The sequence below is a fragment of the Triturus cristatus genome, chromosome 6, assembly GCF_964204655.1.
Source record: "Triturus cristatus chromosome 6, aTriCri1.1, whole genome shotgun sequence".
In the NCBI taxonomy this organism is placed as follows: Eukaryota; Metazoa; Chordata; class Amphibia; order Caudata; family Salamandridae; genus Triturus; species Triturus cristatus.
Genome location: NC_140589.1, coordinates 1,290,299,731 through 1,290,316,130, shown reverse-complemented (window position 1 = coordinate 1,290,316,130; position 16,400 = coordinate 1,290,299,731).

Genomic DNA, 16,400 nt, shown 5'->3' with positions numbered 1-16,400 from the left:
GTTGCTGATGAGGATAAGCCGCGGGAATTTGCGAAAATAATCTCGTCAGCGTACAGAGATTTGGGTCGTAGCTCTTTAGGAGTTAAACCTGTGGTCAAAACTCCCGAAATTAAGCAGCAGGGTAAGGCGGAAGCCTCTGGTAAGGATGACCGTCCAAACTTTCCAAAACAAAATTGGCGGTCAAAACAACAGGGAAAGCAGCAGCAGAAACAGGGCTCTCGGCCTGCCTCTCCCGTTCAGTCAGGTAGTGAACGCACTTATGATCTACGTGATCGTGCTACTATTAAGTCTCCTGATAGGTTTCAGGTTTCTGAACAACGTTCTCCTCGTTCTTCACAGGAAACATCGGCTTCACAGTCCGGTGGCGGAGGCGGTGGCAAAGGTCGGGGTGCTTCACAGACACGTGATCAGCCCCGACAGACTGAAGGTAAAGGCAAGCAGGACGAATTTGCACGACAAAGACCCCCGTTTCAGAAGAAGAAAGTGGCTGCTCTGACGGCAAGATATGCCTCAGACAGTGCGGACACAGCTTCGGAACCGGACATGGGCGCTGACGCTACTGGACAGCGCAGCGGAAATTACCATAGTCCGTCAAGCTCTGCGTCCATTTCTGGCGGTGACAGCAACTGATATATTGGTTACTGTTGAAACAGCTGACACCAGAGTGGCTCCCCCTGACAGACTTTATGAAATAGTCTTATTGATTGAGGGTGACATACAACGTACTATAAAGGGGATTTTTTGGGATAATCTGACTACCACCTATGATATCCTCCTAGCGGAGGCAGATTGGCCCCCAGCCTTCATTTTAGAAGCTCCTAGAGGGGAGGAAGTAATCCTCCCGTCCTTTGCGCACACAGTGCCTAAGGACCAGGCTGAAGTGTACGCTGAGGAGTGGGCGCTGGCGCTTGCGCCGGCGGTGTATCGTACTCAAGTGGGTTGGGACAGGCTGTCCCCCTGCCATGAGATTCCATTGCGGTCTATGCCCCAGCCTCAACCCCAATATCCCATGCGTCGTGAAGCTAGACCGCACGTCCCGGCAATCCTTGAACAATTGGAATATCAGGGTGTTATTGAAACCTGTGTGTCCCCTATGAATAACCCTTTATTCACTGTGACGAAGCATGACGGGTCGTACCGTTTAGTTTTGGATTACCGGCACCTAAATTCGCTTTGCCGTACCTGCGCGGTACAAAATACTCACAGCTCGCCTCTTGTCGACAGTCTCGTGCGTAAGAGATTTAAAACGACACTTGACATTTCCAATGGCTTTTTTAGCCACAACCTGTCCACACTGAGTAGCCAGTGGACGGCGTTTACTTCGGGCGGAAAACAGAAACAGTTTACAAGATTAGCCATGGGCTATAAAAACAGCCCTGGCGTCTTTTCCGCTCGCGTGGTCTCGCTCTTAGAAAGAATAGACCCCGACGCATACTCCTATATTGACGATATCTACCTCACGGATGATGAGCTGATGCCGCATCTGTCTCGAGTCGACAATATAATAGTGAGTTTTGCTGACTATGGCTACAAATTTAATTTTGCGAAGTCTCACATCGCGGAATATACAGTGTTGTTTTTGGGCTATGAGCTCAACAACGAGGGTAATGGATTGGCTCCTCACTTTCTGGAGAAGTGCGCATGCTTGCGTGCTCCTACGACACTGAAAAAATTACAATCTCTACTGGGCTTTCTGAATTTCGGCCGTACGTATATTCCTGATTATGCCCAGCGTATCAAGCCGCTATACGCCTTGGTACAACCTTCTTTTTCGAAGTCTAGCTGGCAGGTAGAACATTCTGCTATTTTACAGTCTTTACAGGCTGATCTTCTTGCTTCAAAATACTTGCTGACGCGTGATAACCGCACAAACCTGGTAATAAGAATAGTACCAGGCGCCGTGGGTTTCACGTATTTGACGTTCAATGAGGACGATACCGTCCCCATTGCGTATAAATCACACTTGTACACCTCTGCTGAATTACGTTTTTCCACCGTCGAGAAAGTTCTGATGGCAGTACAGATGGCGATCCTTAAGGAACGCGCACTGTCGTTCCTTAAGGATACAATGGGCCACGACTCTGACATCCCCAGATGTCACTTATATCTTTGACGCCTCTTTACAGACTCAGGAGTTCTTGCAGTATGAATTCGTTCATCCGGCTCCTCTGTCTTTGCGCCCGCTAAAAGAATACCATTGTGTCATATACACTGACGGCTCGGCTCAGCCCGCGATTGGATCAAAGCACGCCTATTCTGCGGCTTGCGCAATTGTCGTAGGTACATTCGTGAATGGTGAATTCCAATCTGATGCAGTGCATACGCAGTCATTGGGTGATTGTACCGCGCAATTGGCGGAGCTCCGGGCTCTGGTGCTTGCGCTGGAGTTTGCTGATCCCCGAGTCACGACTCTTATAGTAAGTGACTCCTTTTATTGTGTCCAGTCCTACAATGACAACTTACACTTCTGGTCTCAAAACGATTACCGAGATACCAAGGGTAGCACAATTAAACATAAATTGCTTTGGGTTCGAGTGGCAGACTTTAAAGAACGTCTCCCTCTTGTGAATGTTATTCACACTCTTGGTCACCAACGACTTGGTGTCCATGCTGTCGGTAACAGCTTGGCTGACGAGGCAGCTAAAACCGCAGTGGCTATATACTTAGTGGCAGCAGTTACAAGATCCAAAAGTAAGATTGATGATGACATCTTGGCAGCTATTGCTGCTACAGAGAAGGGAAGTGATTACCCGAAGGGTTTTCCTTCTCGTTATTTTTATCACTTAAGTCCTGATAACGTCCCGTTAGTGAGGATTAACGACGTTGGTGACAGAATTATTCCCAACGCGGACTGCAGACCAGCTTTGATATTAGCAGCGCACAAGGGGTTGGCGTCAGCCCACGCCGGCGTGTCGGCTACTATATCTCTGTTGCAACAACGTTACTGGTGGTTTGGTTTATATAAACAAGCACGCGCTTATGTACTCGATTGTGACATTTGCCAACAGATTAAAGCTTCCACTGTTGCGCGCCCACCACAAACACAGTTGTACATATCTAATAAACCATTTGGTTGTGTTTATCTAGATCACTGCGGTCCTTTTTCTTCTGATACTGCGTACAAGTATATCTTGGTTGCAGTGGATTCGTGCACACGTTTTCTTTGGGTATGGCCACAAAGGAGTGCTGACTCGCGGACTGTCATCAGGGATTTGCGTGTCTTTGTGGGAACTTTTGCGTGTGGTACCTTCCATTCTGATCAGGGCCCTGCGTTTGCCTCTAAGGCTTACAAGGAGGCTATGAGAAATATGGGGGTCCAAGTCAAATTTTCGTCCCCCTACCGACCTGAGGGTAATAGTGTGGTGGAGCGAATGAACCGTGACTTAAAGCAATCTTTGACAGCACGTGTTTTAGGCACAGGCCGGAACTGGCTAGCCCATTTGTATAACATCCAACGTGCACTTAATAATCTCCCTAGAAGGTCTCTGGGTGGGCGGACCCCGTACATGATGCTCTTCGGAATCAGAATGTTTGTCCCAGACCTTGATGGTCTAGACATGGCGGCGTCGACCGCACCCTTTGACGTAGATGATCACTGTGCTGTTTTGCAGACTTTACAAGAAGCCAGAGACACTCTTTCGAAGGAACACTTGCCCTCCACGTCTGATGCTGAGCTTCAGATTCCGGTAGTCGGCTGGCTACCCCGAGTTGGAGACCTGGTCCGTGAGAAGGTGGAGAACAAGAAGGAGTTCGGCCCCTCTTATCATGCACCGGTTCCAGTGCTTGGAGTGCAGGGTACAAGAACAGTCATTTTACCTCCACTTCCTGGTCGAAAAGAAAACAGGTACATCTCTATTGACAATGTCAAACTACAGCGAGTGGCCAATACTTCTTAGTATGACTCCAGCAGTTTCATGCCAGACGATGCAAAGGAATTCAATGTTGGTTCCTGCTTCTAACACCTTGTCTGATGTTGCCATCGAGATGCAGTCAGTTACTGATCCCTTGTTACTACCACCGGCTGGTGCTCTGCCCGAAGAGACTGAGTATGCTTACCCTACAAATGGTCATTCGCCTGTTTTACAATCTACGGCAGTTGACCAGTCCCGTTTCTCCTTTGACACTAACTCATTGCCCTCCACTCCCGTTTCGAACATTGCTGTTTTTGCTAGATGGTTTAAAAGACATTTTTTGGTTGCCCCTTGGACATACATCTGGCTGTTGCTTTTCAGTGTTTTTTTGTTTATGTCCATTGGATTTGTAATAGTGTTTTCCGTCTGGTGGATGGCCATTATCTCAAAGAGAGATCAACAATTAGACTCATCAATGGAACTTTGGCCCCCCACTCATCGTCCCACATCATGAAAAGGGACCAGACTTTTGTGAATATTACTGCCTGGCCCGTTTTGGATGGAATTGCGTGGGATGCTGTTAAATTCCAAATTCATGGTCCTACAGAGGTCATCAATGTGCCTAATGTATTTCGTGTTTCTATGGGTGATATGGTTAAGCAGAACATTCGTTCTGATGATTGGGATGTTCATGCCATTGAAGCACTGTTTTCTGATTTGAAATATTATGCCGCTTTTGATGCAGAAGATTTATATGAAAATGCGGCTAACTATGCAGAACAGTATTGTTTTCAACATTATGGCAATCACTTCCTGCATAAGGCAACCACTTTTCGTAATTTTGTAAATTTTACCCAATGGGAACACTGTCCCACCCCCTCGTTCGGTAGTTCACCTACATTAGTTGATAAGTATACCTACTTTACTGATTTCAGTGTTTCCGACCCTGTATCATTTTATTTTAAAGTTATGCCTGAGTCTGCCTCAAAGGTTAGACTGAAACACACCAAATTACTCTATTCTAAGTCCTTTATGGATGAGTTGTCAACCAAAGGTTATGATCTGTGGAAGGCTAGTATAGATCTCAAATCGGTTTGGGGTTCCAAACCGTGGCAGGTTCAAGGAACTGAAGCTTTACATCGTGCCTGTCTTATACCAAATCATATGTTGTTTTTGAATTCGACGATCTTCCAGACCACCTGTCTCGGATTGACCACTACTAAAAAACTAAATTTCCCCTCTGTGCCGGATCTGGGCGCTTACCCAAACTGGGATAACCACACAGATCTGTCCCTTCCTGCTTTGCAGTTATTAGTTTCTAATACATCTTTCAATATTTCGAAATTTAGTAATGAAGGGTGGTTAATTTGGCAAAGCAGTTCTGATGCCTGTCAACGTCGTTTTATGGGTCTCACACCGGGGTATACTCAACAACGCGTAGACCCTCGGTTTGAGTCCTCTCATACAGTAACTACCTACTCTGTAGGGAAATTGTGTCAATCCTGGCTGCGACATTCCACCTTGGCATCTGTCAAAGTTGATTTATCAAAGTTACATGACAAAATAGATTTGAATGATTTTGTTAAAGGTCCTGTGGGTGGCAGAGCAAAGAGGTGGGCGCATGCTATTTACAACGAAGTATGGAAATTGTCGCAAATTGAAGCGGCTTCTAGACTAAGGGCTATTGACCAAGCAAATATGGAAAAGGTTTTAGCCGTTATAGATAACAGCATTAACACTCTTTCTTCAAGAATTTAGACGTTAGATAATATTGTTTCTTCAGTTGTTGATATTGTGCATGATGATATGTCTGTATTGTATCATGGTCAAAACCAGTTGCGTTCTGTTATGCAGTTTGCATGGACATTACAAACGTTAAAGGCAGGGAGGGTCCCTTGGGACTATTTGAATACAACATCTTTATTTCTTCCCTTTAACCTTACTGAGAAACAACGGTTCATGTCCATGAAGGATGCTACATATTCATTGTTACATATTGAAAAATTGGAGCCGTTACCTTTCTCTGTGGCGGAACTGAATTCGGCCACGTGGTTAATCCACGGGTTGATCACTCTACCTTTTGCGCTTTTCAAGTTTACGTCCTGTATGAAACATTATGCTCTGGGTAGATATGAACAGCTGGGTACCGCTTTCATGCATGAGGTTTGGTCCCTCCCCTTTACGTATAGATGTACTAGAGACGGTACTGAGGTTTATCTGAAGGGTGAGGAATGTACCACGACACCAGATCATTCCTTGGTATGTAGGTACATTCAGTTGCACGGTGCTTGCAATGTTCACGCACCGAATTTGGCCTGCGTCCTAAAAGGTATCCCAGTACCAGTGGTTACACCATCTTTCACGCTGCTTGCAAATGGTAGTTATTTGATTCTGAATAATGAAGCTTGCTGCGGGATGTTAGTGGGGATCCCTTTTATAGTTACTGTTTCGCAGAGAGTAGTCTGCTGCAATAATGTTCTATTTCCTCCCCCGCATGGGCGGCTGGATGTTTCTATCTGGCCTTCGATACCGACCTTGAAAGCAGAGTTCAACAAGATGAGCAGAATAAGAGCTCTATTGTCCCAAAAGGAGGTGCCTTTGACTTCCTCCCGAGAAACATTTGTCCTTCACGTAGCAAATACACGCACTGAGGTACAGGCGCTTTTAAATACTGACCTCCCCCTGTGTTTTGGAGCTTTGATCCAAACAATTTTCAATGCCTCGTCCACGACCGTCCTGGCTCATTTTTTAAACTTGTGGGCTCCGGCCTCGTGACCTCCTTCCAAACTATTTTTGGTGTAATTCCGGCATTTTTTCATTCTATATTCTCGAGCGTCTTTGGAGGTGTCCCGCTGATTCTGGCGCTGGTGGCAGGGGTGCTACTTTTGCTTTTCATACTACGAAATGGCTGCTCTTCCTGTGCCTCACGACAACCTGTCCCGTCTGCATCTTCTTCGTGACAGGATGCTTGACTATTACGGTACGCTGCCATTGGCGACTTTAAGCCTGGCGTATGGATTATCCTTCCGGTATTCCTACTTCACTTGCGTGCAACCTGTCTTTCACTGCCTAGATTGTCCCTTTGAATGTCCTCTGGATTTGTGCTTAACCAACACGGTGTCTCCGGTGCCGGATTATGATCGACTGATGAGACCCTTAGTGTCTCACGAGTTTGCCTGTTCTGGTGTTCGGATTATGGCCTGTGGTGCGGCGCATGGCATCCTGGGTAATTGGGACATCGCAAGGGCTGCTTATGACTTCTTGAATATGAGCTATCTGGAGGAACACGTCGGTTGCCCTCTGATCGTGCTAGAGGCTCCGCTTATTGAAGAACATGTATGTTCCTTTTCTTTGATTAACTGGATGGCTGAAACTTTTAGTGGCAGTGCCAACGATTTCCTGTTGGAAGCTGTTGCTACGTATGCTGCATACACGTTCATGGATTGAGTGAACTGTCTTCTGCTATGCCTTATCCGTAATGTAATGAACCTTAAGTTATCTGTGACTTTTGCGTGCTGGATTAAGCAGCATCTGTTTTGATTTTTTCCCCTTTTTTGAGGTTTTTTGTATATTTTGCTTGATTTCAATTTGAATTCGCCTTGTCCTGCTTTATCGAAATTGAACTCTGCGTTCTCTCATTTCTTCCCTTCTGGTTAGTGATTCGATCAAGGGGGCATGTAGTGAGGACTCCCGTAATACGTCCATGCATTGTTAAGTTAGCATAACCACGTTAGATGTTAGAAAGCCATCTTGCTGCTTTTGCGCACGACACTGCACGTTTACATGTTATTGATTAAACAAACTGCTGACTCGAGTTTTTCCTCCCATGAGAGCAATCTGTTGTTACCATCCCGAGCTCTGCGCAGCGACCTTGGTCTGTACATGGTGTGACAAAACAGTCTGGGTTGTTAGACAATGCATGTTTTCCACTCTAGGTTGATCGACCCACTATTTAGCCATAACACACAGGCAGCTGCGAATACCTGAAAGCTGGTGCTTTTAATATTGCAGACATCATGTTTAATATTCAGACCGAAGACGAGCCTTCCTGCGAGAAGACTCCTGATGCTCCTGTGATGTGAATTCACTAAGCTGATCTTTGAGGTATGGGGTCCCCTATTCAAGCCTAAGAGACCTTCTATCAGCATAATAGTAATATTAGCTTCTTAGTAAAGGGAAGGTGGTATTATCCACTGTCATTTATAACATGATAACTCCTTTTCTATTCTATGGTATTGTAACGATGCTGATGGTTTTAATTATAATCATTTGTCTGCTTGTATTAGCCAAAGTACTGCATATGAGGACACGTGGTCTATAAAAAATAAACTCTTTTTATTTTCACCGTGTCTCTGTTTTATTCTTATTGTGGACTGATGTGAGAATAATATACGAACAGGTATTTCCGATTCCCACCATTCCTGAGAGTACACTGAGTCGCGTGTTCTGGGTTGTCTTTTCATTGGGACCGCCGAGCTAAATCTCGGATAACGAATGTGACACTTATGCTAGCCGGATACTGGGTTCTGGGTTCTGAGGTGAGTTTCTGGTACACCACAATTCACTGAGGTCCTGGGGTTCTACGCATAGTTCTGTGTATAAGCAGAATCCCTGCAACAACTTAATCTCCCAACTTAAAACGGCCACAGGGGTGGTTTGCACAGTGGGGAAGGTAGGGGACGGGGCCTGAGGTGACGTGTGCAAACACGCCCTATGGCACGTTTTAAGTTGGGGATGTAATTCCCCTTCAATCCTGAGGGCCCCTGGGGGCTAACTAGCCCACCAGGTGCTTCCAGTAAGCGCCACTGAGCTGCATTGCAGAGAGGTGGTCCAGGCCGTGCCACTTTTTACACCTCTCTGCAACGCAGCTCTGTGGCGCTTACAGGAGGTACCCAGTGGGCTAGTTGGACCCTAGGGACCCTCAGGATTCAAATGAACTTAATCTCCCAATAAAAACAGCCACAGGGTGTGTTTACACAGTGGGGAAGGGAGGGGACGGCGCCTGAGGTGACATGTGCAAACACACCCTGTGGCGCGTTTTAAGAGGTAGTTTTAATCCCCCTGCCCTATTATATACTAGGGGCTTACAGAGGAGGTCATGCTAATCAAAGGGGGACCGCAACGCACAGTATTCCCTAGTGTATGTAGGTGTTTTCACTGTATTCTAAGTGTCTTTTAACATAGCACTGGCTCTAGGACTGGTTAGTCAGACTCAGTTACCACCAGTATCCGTCTGAAAAAGTTGAGGGTACAGGATGATTTTGCAACAAGGCTTCTTTCTGCTCTTCTGTTTGTTCTTTCTGCACGTTATCCTTCTTCCTGCACTTTTCTTCGTCTTTGAGGACTTCTGTTGCTTCTTTCTGCATTTCTTTTTTTTCTTTCTGTGCATTTTTTCTTCTTTCTTCACATGTCCTATCTCTGTAGGCATAGTTAGAAATTAGCATTTAAAAAACCTTTGAAATTCACTGAAAAAAACATAGGTTTCAGGCACATTATAGTTAGGAATTAACATTTAAAAAACCTTAGAAATTCACTGAAAAAACCATAGGTTTCAGGGGCGTTATAGTTAGCTGGACTTTTCACTCGTACAAAATCATTGAAATTCCCCCGTTATAGTTAGTTCAGCTAACTATAACTCGAGCGCCCGCAATGTACTGCTGATGACGTCACATATTACATCACTCATGACATGGTCAGTGGCATCACTCATGACATCACTGATGACATCTCAAATGACATCACTGATGACATCACTGATGACATCATCCTTGTGATAGAGTGGTAGACTTCCTCTCACCCTAATATAACCTTTGATACACACATTCAAAAATAGAAACTAAAATTTTCAACACAATGGACATACCAATACCAGTTACAACAACCTATTCAGTAATTCTAAGATCCACATACACATCCACTCCTTCACCAACAGTCCTATACAGTCACTCAACATGTACTCACTGATCATGTGTACTCATACACCTATACATCCTGTTACACAACACCACTCATCCATAGAGTTACTCACACACATAGTCACTCATGATAATAACGAATCAAACATACATTTACTTGCATATACAGTTATACACACACCACCACACTTACTTCTACAGAAACTTACACATACTTAGTCTTTTAAACAATCACTTTTAGAAACACATACTTATTCATACAGGAACTCTTCCAATCGCTCACTCTCACATATACTCATTTATATACACCAATAGTCACATATACTAGTTTAAAACATATATAGTTACTCATAAAGACACTATTGAGACAGTCATTCACTCACTAACACACCCATACACACACTCTTCCACCCATACAGTCCTGCACACATTCTGTCTTCAACACATACAAACAGTGAGTCACTCATTCATGCACCTATGCACTACGTAATACCCCCCACCGAACCATACAGACACTCAGACACTCATACTGATACTCAGAAAACCAACTAATAATCTATATAGACACTCATGTAGCTACTCACCAACCCATGCAGCCACTTATACACAAAGTGAGAGACTGATACAGATGTTTACATATTTAAACATTACTCACTAAGTCATGTATTCACTAAGATACACTTAATCAATCAGTTATACAATAAATTTTTCAAAAACAAATCATCCATTTAGACACTTATATACCCTTTTATTCTTCCATCGACCTTGAGATATACATAAATAAAACATATTTAATTTTCAGAAAAACACACATTCACTGGATGATGTCATCAGTGATGTCATTTGAGATGTCATCAGTGATGTCATGAGTGATGTCACTGACCATGTCATGAGTGATGTAATATGTGATGTCATCAGCAGTGCATTGCGGGCGCGCGAGTTATAGTTAGCTGAACTAACTATAACGGGGGAATTTCAATGGTTTTGTACGAGTGAAATGTCCAGCTAACTATAACGCCCCTGAAACCTATGATTTTTTCAGTGAATATATATATATATGTATAATTTAATTATATGCATGTGGTTAGATATGTGCGTTGCTTTGTACACCTATATGTACTACATATGGTGAATTTATTTTTTAGATATTCTTATAGGTCTGCTTAACTTTATATTACTTATAGTTAATATATATACATTATATATATATATATATATAATTTCACCATATGTAGTACGTATAGTTGTACATATCTAACTACATTCATATAATTAAATTATACATGAGCAGTATAAAGGGTAGTATTTCTGGCACTTAGTCCCGGCTGAACAGGCCCAAACAAACAACTGCCCTTGTCCTCTCTGCCCTTAACCTTAATACCTGGGCTGAGACGCCCTGAGCCCTAAGGTTATATATCCCTACTCACCGCACCACTGCTTGCATCACTACAGAGGACTACAGTTCCCGCTGCTCACTTGGCCGCAGGAGGGGCCAAAACATTTGCTGTCAGGCACTAGGAGCACCAAAAATCATCAATGGGCATCCCACAGTGTGGGATACTAACTGCACCACTGCTTGCATCACTGCAGGGGACTATAGTTCCCACTGCTCACTTGGCCTGGTGAGGGGCCACAACGTTCGGTGTCAGGCACTTTGAGCACCATAAATCATCAAGGTGTGTCCCACAGCAGGGGACATGCATGAGGCATGCCCGGCCCGGGAGGACTGGGCCCGTCTTAGCCCGTCATGGGCCGAAAGAGGCTTGGCTGGGCCATCCCCCCCGAGTTCTGCATTTGGACTATCAGGGGTGGGGATAAGGACATACTTACTTGCAGATATACTGAGTGTTTCCCTTTTATGTTGTAACTGTTGTTGAAGCCTGACATGCCTTCTGTTTCTCCCATTATATTTTGTTTTATTGCAGTGCTTTTGAATATGGGAAAAAGTAAGGGTATTACCAGAGCTACGAGCACCCCACCACCACGTAATCGCTCCACAATCGATAACTATTTGAGCCGGGCCGGGGACATGGTTGAGTGACGTCTTTCACTCACATCTGAAGAACTTGCTCCAGCCCTATCATCCATTCACGTTAATCATCATGCCCCTGGTGGCTCCTCTGAGCCTTCCTTCCTGAGTCTACCTAGGGCCCCCATATTAAGCCCATCCGCTGGTCCAACTGTCTATGCACATTCTGGGGAGAAAGGCCAAACTAACAACGACACGCCAGCTAGTCCGGAGGGTGTTCCGCACACACCAGCAAAATGTCAAGTAAATGAGCGTAGTTCTATTTGCATGTTGGGCGAAGACCAATACCAAGATTCTGACCCAGACAGTGGACCAAAACCTAAGTAAAAGGAGGAAATCCATAATACCTATGAAAAATAATCACCCAGCAGCAAAGGGCAAACCGGCGCCATGTAATAGGGCATATATCGAAGAAGTGCCTGCTTTAACATCTGTTGTCGCAGAAGAAACCTGGAAGTACATGAGTAGCCACATAGGTGACCTGTTGGATTTTAAACTGCATCCCATTATTGATCGTCTTGTGCATATTTAGGCAAACCTGGCAAAGCCACCTGTTTCCAGAGTAACTACTCAATCTCAGGAAACCGGTGTTCCTCTACGACTTCACCAATTCAGACCTTCAATCGTGGGGCAGAAGGGTCTCCAATAACTGAGCCCCGCAACCGGTCCTAGGATGCTTGTTTCCAGTCCACGGAGGACCTGGCCTGGCAGTTCGGGCTGGACTGTTCCCATTGAGCGCTGGGTCAAGACTGATTTGCATATGGCTGGGTCCAAACTGGAATGGCATGGTGAGCAAAAAAACGATGGATTTAGGCCCAGATCTCTGTACTGGTATGAATGTATGACATTGTTCTGCATTCTGTCCATCAATTTTTGTTTTTGAATTTGTCACCCCAAGTGGGACGGGTATGCCCAGACGTGGGTCCTGTGCTCTCCATGCCACTGGAGTCAAGCTATCCTGGCTGATGAGGGCTGAAAGCCCGAAACCGGTCCTAGGATGCTTGTTTCCAGTCCACGGAGGACCTAGCCTGGCAGTTCAGGCTGGACTGTTCCCATTGGGTGCAGGGTCAAGACTGATTTGCATATGGCTGGGTCCAAACTGGAATGGCATGGTGAGCAAAAAAACGATGGATTTAGGCCCAGATCTCTGTACTGGGGTGAATGTATGACATTGTTCTGCATTCTGTCCATCAATTGTTGTTTTTGCAATAACTGAGTCTCAGCACTAGATACTGGTCCAGATCCAAATAAATCTGCTTGGAGCAATGAAGTGCATCCCACAACAGACAAGCAGGCTGTCAAGCAGGCAGAAAATCACAGAACCCACTGAACGGTAAAAATCGGAGTCATACACTTCAACTCCCAGCATGCATGAATATTGTAACTCACCAGAGAGGCCCACCGGAGGACAATTATGGAATTAGCATGCAGAAAAGGAGCGAGGGTGTGTCTTTCTCTGTGAATTTCCATCGATGCCTATGAAGAAGGAGCAGCCCAGCTCCGAAACGCGTCAGGCTTGGAACAGATTCAGAAAGTAATGCCGATTTTGAAAATAAAGGTTCTGTTAAATCATCCTCTGTGAGTGCGTCTTCGCCTTCACCTTTCCAGAGGGCCAAAAGAAGGTCAATGCCCCGAAGGTGACATTTGTGGAACTGTCTTATCCAGAGGAGATCCCAGCAAGAAATACTCCTTTAGTATTTATTCAATGCTGAGACACTTCAAGACAGTGCATACTGTACCTTATGCTCGAGAGTCAACTAGAGCCCTAAGAGACAACCCTCCACCTGCTCAGCCGAGCACATCATCTGCGGCCGCAGATTCTCCGTGTACCAGGGCACTGGACATCCGCCCACTTTTCCAGAAGGTGCACATACACTGTAATGTGAGCAATGCTGTTCTTTGCTACGGTGAGAGCAGTATTAACTTGATCGAAAACAAAATACAGCAGCACACATGCTCCAGCCCATAATTTTTTTCATTTATTGTTTTGGTTCCTGTTGAACAGTTTTTCATTACCAGTTTTTTTTGGGTGCTCTAAAAAAATCAACAAAAATACAAAATTGTTAAAAACTAAAAAAAAAATACAAATCAAAAAAGACAAAAAAAACAGTTCTTTTCAGAACTCACTTCACTTCTCCAAGAAGAGCTATATTCCTAATATACTGTGTTGTAATTTTATTGAATGAATGTGTAGTGTATACATGAATGATTGAAATGATTGAAATGACTGAGTGACGAGGAGGAAAGGACAGACAGAATGAGTGCGAAAAGGAAAGTATGATCAGTCAAGAAAGGGAAGTGAAAGACTGACTGCAACAAAAGGGTAGAGGATACAGGTAAGAAGAGTGAATGAGCAAGGGAATGGCAGTGAGTAATGGAGAGTGATGGAGGGGGAGTGAGAAAAGGGGAGTAAGGGACGGAGATAGGAAAAGGGAGTAACAGATGAAGCGGATGAAGTACAGCAGGGTAAAGGGATTGAAAGTAAGAGAAGTGGAGTGATGGTGAGATAAGGGGTATGAGGATTAGAAAAGGGGGTAAGGAAAAGTGAGAGATGGGGAGTGAGGGGATGGAGGGATTTAGGAAACTGGAGTGAGAGAAAGGGAGTCAGGATTTCAATGAGCAAAGGAGAGTGAGGGAGAGCGAAGGAAAGAATGTGAAAAGATGAAGGGGTGTGAGATACAGACAGGAGGAAGTGAAGTAGGAGAATAGGAGTGACTATGAGTAAAGGATAGTGACAGTTAAGGAAGGTGAGGGAAGGAGAATGACGGAGAAGGTTAAAAAATTAACATAGATGGAAAATGAGTGATGGGGAGAGGAGGAGTGGTAGAAACAGAGATGTTAAGGAAATTAAGGGTAAGACAGACAAAGGGAGGTAGACAGAAACAGACAGAGAGCAAGGAACTCAGAAGGAGTAAGGCAGTTAGAATGACTAAGACATATGGAGACAGGGAGAGAAACATGGTTGAAAAAATAGTGATGGAGGCAGTAAACCTAGGGGAGTAGTAGAGAAGGAGTGAGGGAGTTACGAAATAGCAGTAAAGGAAGAAGAGAGAGGGAAGGGGAATGAGAAAATCAGAGTGAGGAGAAGTGAAGAAAAGGGAGCATGAAAGTGAAGGGGTGAGAAATACAGATATTTTAAACTTACCTGACCAACAAAATAACTTAATTAGAAATAAATGTTTTTTTTTAATTACAAGAAAAATGGATTCAATTTCCTAAATTTTCTTTCTAGATCTGAAAAAAAGAAAAAAAGCAATAATATTTAACAATACATTTTAGAATACGGTACACATATTTTCATATTTAACAAATTAATTTGTTGCCCTTTTTTTGCTGTTTTCAGAATATATTTAATTTCACTGAAAATAGTGATATCAATTGTATTCATCACTTAACAGCGGGCAAAATATAAACAATCTGAAAGATTGTTTAAAAAAGCCCTGAATCTATCCTCAGTAAAACATACCTTGATAGAAATGTAACATATATATTAAAAATATCTTCTAAGAACAATAACTATTTGCAATAAATAACGTCTGTAAATCTTGTTGCTTAAGCACATACACCAAAATAATATCTGTCAAAGAAGTGCACAATAGAAACATTTACCTTTCCATAAGGCCAAATGGTAATTTTTAAATCCTTTTTAGGTGAAATATCCAATGGTAATCCTATAAAATCGAAATAATGGTTTCTTCAGATGCTGCAATTTGTATCTAAAATTTTGGTTTTAGAAAAATTAAGTAGGAATTTGGAAATTCCGCAGGCAAACGTTGCTTGAAAATCAATTGAGAATCATTACACAGTGTCCAGCCTTTTTCACATTTTAGATAAACTGTGTAATGACCAGAAGTTATAGAAGGTCCATCATGGAAAATTATTGCAACTGCAACAAAAGTCTTTCCTGATATTGATAATTGATTTCCTACAAACTTCTTTATTAAAGTATCCAATTTTGTTCCATCAGCTCTACAACGTTGCATCATTAAAATTATATACTGTCCATATTTCTTGATAACATTTCTGATTTACATTGATAACATTCCATGTTGTGATTTGCATCTTTAACTAGTTTACTAAAAGTCACTGATTTACTCTCTGGTAATGTTAAATGTATGAACCTTTCAGAATCAACATTAGTGCTGCATGTGTTCATACAGTTTTCACAACAATGTTCCCATTTATAAGAGAGACCAAACATATTTTCTATTTCCACCCCTTCATCTTCAAGTACCATAAGCATATACATTAAGAATTCCTGTGCATCTTGCTGGACATTTTGTGTAAACTGTGTACATCCAGAACATACATCTAAAATATTTCTAACATCACAAGCACTTTCTATTTTAGTTTTATCATTACTCAACTTCTCATAAAGGAAACTCAGCAGTGAACAAAATCTTTTTTCATGATTTAGTATTATCTGCTCTTGCAAACTTTCAAGATAAAATACAACATTCAGCACTACATTAGCGTAGCAGTTGACACCAGAGCTATTTTCAAAATGACAACCAACAACCTCTTCAACATTGTCCTTTTTCTTTTTGCTTGCAATCATATCACTCTCCTTTTGTTTTCTCTTCTGTACATCCTCATTACAGATAT